Source organism: Cynocephalus volans, chromosome 17 (genome assembly GCF_027409185.1).
Source record: "Cynocephalus volans isolate mCynVol1 chromosome 17, mCynVol1.pri, whole genome shotgun sequence".
Lineage (NCBI taxonomy): Eukaryota > Metazoa > Chordata > Mammalia > Dermoptera > Cynocephalidae > Cynocephalus > Cynocephalus volans.
Window position 1 is genome coordinate 4,677,040 of NC_084476.1, and position 6,000 is coordinate 4,683,039.

Sequence of the window (6,000 nt, forward strand, 5' to 3'; positions counted from 1 at the left end):
CCATGTTTGATGTCCTCTGCATGCTGGTGCAGGGGTTGCGTCCCTAAGTCCTCGGGCAGCTCCACTCCTGTGGCTTTCCTGGTCTCCCATCATGTTTCAGCTCTTGCAGGCTGGCAGTGCACAGGGCAGCTCCACAATTCTGGGGTCTCCATGGTAGTCTCACTCCCACAGCTCCACTAGGCATAGTGCTGATGGGGTTTCTCTGCTGTGACTGTGACCCCACATTTCCTCTTGGCATTGACCTAGCAAAGGCTCTATGCGGCGACTCTGCCCCTGTGACAGATCTCTTCCTGGGTCCCCAGGCTTTTCCATACATCCTTTGAAATCGGAGTGGAGGCTCCCAAGCTTTCACAGCTCTGGCATCCTGCGAGCCTGCAGACCTAACACCACATGGACGCTGCCACGGCCTCTGGCTTGTATCTTCCAAAGCTGCAGGTCCAGCCATACCTGGGGCCAATTTAGCCACGGCTGGAGCAGCCAGAGCAGCTGGGGTGCTGGTGCTAGAAGCAGTTTCCCGAGGTGGGCCTGGGCAGCAGCTTGCCGAGGTGGCCTTGGGCAGCGAGCGCATGCAGGGTGCCTCAGGCCTGTTCCCCAAGACCATTCTGTCTCCCTAGGTCTTTGGGCCTGAAATGGGAGGGTTGGTCCCAGAGGCTTCTGCAGTGCCAAATCTTTACGCTCTGCTTCCCTTTTAAATTCTGGCTTTATGTTGTGACTTTGCTGCCATAACTCAGTGTAGGCTGTTACAAGTAGCCACATGCAGCTTCCTTAATGCTTTGCTGCAAGAAACTTCTGCTAAATTGCCTGGATTAGCACCTTTAATGTCCACCTTCTATAAAACATTTGGGCATGAACAGAATGCAGCCAAGTTCTTTGCCAGTTCATAGCAAGCATGATCCTTGCCCCCATTTCCAACAAAATTTTTAACTTCTTATTTCTGCCTGAGACCTCCCTAGGATGATCTTTACAGTCCATATTTCTGTCAGCATTCTGGCCACCACCATGTAACCAGTCTCTAAAACATTCCAAACTTTCCCTGGTTTTCTTGTCTTCTAAACTCCCACCGGCATCTAGGTTTTTCTAGCCTGCTCCTTCCAATTCTTCCAGCCTCTCCTCAACACCCAGTTCCAAAGCCGCTTCTACATTTTCAAGTATTTGTTATAGGCAACACCCCACTTCTGTCCATTTCTGTTGCTTATAGCAAAATACCTGGAACTATGGGGGACACAATTTAAGCTTCAATCAGTTTTGGGGGACATTCAATCCACAGCACTCTTTCTTCCCACAGATGGGCCACCCAGGGCCCCCAGGGGAGAAGGTCTCTGCCACCCAGCTGTTTGGTGCCCCCAGTGCCTCCGGAGATGCCCCTGGTGATGCCATCCCTGGCCCTGAGGACTCAGACCTGGTGCCCTCTGTGACCCTAGCCGCAGCCCTCGTCCTGCTGTTCCTCCTGCTCTCAACCTGGTTGGTGTGGGACGCGCCCTGCCACGGCTCCTGCTAACATCGGTTCCCAGGTGGGAATGGGGGTGTCACCAGACAGGGCCTAGCACAGAGTCAGGGGAGGCAGAGCAGGAGCAGAGCTGGGGACAGCGGGGCAGCCTCTCAGCCACACCCTGGGCCAAACTCTGCTCAGCCCCAGCAGGACCCCAGGAGGCCCCTGAAGTCCCCCGACCCCTACAGGAGGCCCCTGAATGAGCATTGGACTCTGCCACTGGATGCTGTCACAGGAGCCTTGCTCCTCAGGAGGCCTCGATGGTGGACTAAGAGACTCCGGTCAGCAAAAGTGCTCTGGAAGATCGTGCTCAAATCTACCCCCTGCTTTGGCCTGGTGCAGGGCCTTGGCCCGTCTCCATCTGTGCACAGCCTTCCTGGGTATTGCAGATAAAGCCAAGTGACCTCCAGGTATTTGTGAAACGAGTCAGTGAGTTAGGAAATGGGGGTTCTAGCCCAGGCTCTGCCCATGCTGGGCTATGTGATGGCAGACAAGTCCCTTTTCCACTCTGTGCCTTGGTTTCCCCAATCACCAAATGAGGATGGCAATAGCTACTTCTGGGCATTGTTGAGAGGGCCAACCAGTGGCCGCATTCTGGTCATTTCCACTGCAGACACTGTCCCCGTGTGTGTGCTAGCCCCTCTCCCTAGTTCAAGGACCCAGGAAACCCCTGGAAGAAAGGCTGGGGTTGGGGGGGGGGGGGTGGGAGGTTGAGGCAGAGAAGGATGCAGTGGTCTTGGCTGCCATCTGGTGGCTGAAGACAGAATTGTGTCATCTGCTACTCGGTCCCCTTGGGGTGGCCTGAGTCAGGGCAGAGCAGGTAAAGGTTTTCAATTTTTTTTTAACGTGTAAAATTTTGAGATTGTGGATAATCGAAAATCCTGTTATTCAGATAAAACTTATTTTAGCATTTGCTATTTATCTTCTTTCCCCATCTCTTTATCTATAATCTCCTTACCAAAAAACAAAACAAAACAAAGCAAAACAAAAAACCCAACAAACCGTCCAGGAGATGATTTGCGTGTGAGCTGTCACGCTCCAGGGTCAGAGAGAACTGCTTGTGGTCCCTGCCCAGGGACATTGGTGTCCTCCCATCCCACAATGGCCTGTATCTGACCTCGACAAAGGAGGATACACATGGGGGGTGGGGGTGGGCTGGGAGACCTTCGAGTTGGGACATGAAGGCTGCAAGGCTCCTCTGGCCTTCATTGCACAAATGCCCATCAAGAGACCCACTGTGTTTCGGGCCCTGTGTGCTGAGGCTGGACCAGGGAGGGGTGGATGGGCTCCGGGGCGTGGGGAGGAGTGGGCGGGCACAGGGCTCACCAGGGAGGCTGTTCCAGGCAGAGGGACAGACTGGGGCAGGTCAGGGGCCAGCCCTGTGCTCTTCTCCTCTGGCTGCTGGCTGTCCCTCGGGGAACCGGAGGGCTCTGGAGCCTCCCAGAAGCAGCTGCTGGAAAGGGGTGTGCAGGAGTGAGGCCGTGTGGCTCCGGGTTCCCAGACCACGCTCCGTCCAGCCCAGGGTCCCAGGAGCGGGGTAGGTCCCTCTCCTCCAGCTTCCCGAAGCCGGGCTGCAAACTCCCTCTGACCCTGTCTGCCCCGGAAAAAGCAAGCTGGGAGCGGGGCAGGGGCTTTAGGAGGCCTCCGGGGCTTTCTGCGGGAGGGGAGAATGAAGTGGATCCCAAAGGTTTTGGGGGGAAGCAGGGGGACTGAGAGAGTGAGGGCTGGTGGGTGGACCATGGCTTTCCCGACCTGTTGCCAGCAGGATGGGACGTGGCTCCGGAGCGGCCCTCACTCCCCTGACCGTCCTGCCCGAGGAGCAGAAGAGCGACTGCGAGCCCCTCCCGGCCCCCTCGGCGGAGCACGGCCCCCCAGACTCCAGCAGCAGGGGCCCAGCCCCGGGAGGTGGGCAGCAGCCACCGCCACCTCTACACTTCCGCCCCCTTTGTCATGTGCCCGCCCTGCTGGAGGAGGAGACAGGCTTCGAAGAGGACACTCAGCTCCCCCAGCTCTGCCTCCAACACCTGCCTCTCTTGGGGCATCTTGTCAAATGAAGACCCTGAGACCCACCTCTGAGTGGGGGGTGGACTCTGTATCTCAGGGGTAGGCTGTTAGTGCCCGCCAGGGGGGCTGCGATGGGGGCCTGTGGGGATCCCAAAGCCACATCCCTCTTGGCACCTCTCGGAGGTGGCCACAGGCTGAGCCAAAACCTCGGGCTCCCTCTTCCCAAGTGCTGAGACCACGTTCGCAAATTCCCGGCACTCAACGCCAGCCCCCACCACCCCCTTCCACCCCGGGTGGCTCCCAGCTTTGGCCCAGGACCATCAAGGCTGGGGGTGGCAGTACAGGAAGACCAGGTGAGCCGAGGAGCCCGCAGTGCCCTGCCCACTGGCCCAGTCGGTGCGTGCCTGCTCCGCGGGTTGGCAGCTCTGACCTTGAACATGCCGTGTGCTTTCCCACGCATTTCCAGCAGCTGACGCATTCCATCCGGCCCAGCTCCTATGGCTCTCGCACCCCTTAGCCCTCACTGCGAGGGCCAGGGCAAGCGCAGGCATCTGTGTGCAGCTTGGCCAGGAAGGCATTGCATCTGCAAGGAAAATATTGTTCTGTGTAATTCAGTGACCCACTTCATACACATCGTGATTCCACCTCAGGGTTGTCCTGCATCGTCTCCTACCTTCCTGCCCCTCTCTTCCAGGGGTGCTGGGCAGCCACATTCCCGAAGCTAGGAAAATATGCACTTATGGTGGGTTGGACATTGTAAAGGGAGACAGGATGGGCCTGGGGACTAGGCGGGGAAGGTTGGAGAGGGTCCTGGGATGGGGCTGGCTGGATGTCTCCTCAAGTTGATTTAGAAGGAGATGCAGGCAGCCCACTAGAGTGTGCGTGTGTGCACGTGTGTGTATGTGTCCCCATGTGTATGTGTCTCTGGGTATATGCATCTCATTGTGTGTATGTGTTTCCGTGTGTGTGTATGTGTCTCTGTGTGCATGCGTCTCTGTGTGTGTCTGTGTGTATGTGTCTCTGTGTGCACGTTTGTGTTTCTGTGTGCACGTGTGTGTGTATGTCTGTGTGTGCACATGTGTATGTGTATGTCTGTGTGTGTGCATGTGTGATGAGTCTCTGTATGCATGTGACTCTGTGTGTGTATGTGTGGATATGTGTGTATCTCCGTGTGCATGTGTGCCCGTGTATGCATGGGCATATGCACATGTGTGTTTAACTGTGCGTGCTTCTTTTGATTTGTTTCCAACCATTTAAAAATATAAGCGAGGGGTGGGTACCCGAAAAGGGAAGGAGAGGGTCGGCGAAAATAACAAACACAGATGGAGACCTCAATGCATCAATATGCACGTTCTCTCTCTGCAGGCTGTCAGCATGTTGCAGCTGGAGCCCGGTAGAGCATGAGACAATGCCTTTTATTTAGATTTTTCTCTGCAGGGGGGTTTTGGGTACTATTTTTATTGTCTCAGCAAGCTTAAATCAATAGTCCAAAAAGCAGGGAGGAAACTTTTTTAGAGGTCAGCCAGTCCTTTCCTTTTGTCATCATGTCTCAAGTGATCAACTCATGCTTCTTTTTCCTGGAATCAGGTTATCAGATCGAAACCATCCCTTCATTGTCTTGAAGTTATCTTGTGACCTTTTTCTATTAGCAAGCTGTGGTTAATATCCACCTTATTAACAGGGTGGCAGCTATTTTGTAGATAACTTATATCTATTCTTAAATGTAAATACAACTTTGCTAAATGGAAAAATGTTAACATTTCTGTGGCTCTGTAATCTTGATCTAATTGTCAAAGTGTCATTGTGCACAGCACCATCCCTCACAAAACCAATTGCCCTCTCTTATTTTTCTAAGACCTAATTTTGCAGTTTTAATAATTTTACAGCATATATTTTTATCCCAACACCTGATTCTTAATGATTTATTTAAAACTGGACACCAACAAGTAAAGGGAATTCTATGGTTTCATTCCCATATACTTAATTTATCCTAATCATATAATTTCCCATTAATATCAACCATTCTCTTGCCATTAATATAATCTCCAGTAAATGATGTTGGTGTGGTCAATTTATCATAAGGGGATAATGTTAAATTGTCCAATTTACTTGGATCCTCTGTGGGAATGTTTAGTTCAATGACCGCAAAATCATTTGTGTTATTTTTATAATCTTTTGGGAATTCAGAGAACTGCCACGCTAACCAAAATATTGAAAGAGAAAGCAAAAGCAGTACCATGAAGCTGAGGCAGTAGCCCTTACGGTTGTATTGTAAAGAAAAATATAACTTTAACATGCACAATTTGCTTCTGTACTAATAAAAATGAGAAAACATAACTAATGCCATTTTAAGGAAGGCAGCTTCTAAGGGGATATGCAGAGGCCAGGCAAGTCAAGGCAGGCCCAGGCATGCTAAATTCCAGGAAGGGAGTAATCACCACCCAGGCCCAGGAACTGACCAGTTCCTTATCTAGAGGCCACCTGGCCACAAGGAAGATAAACGATTG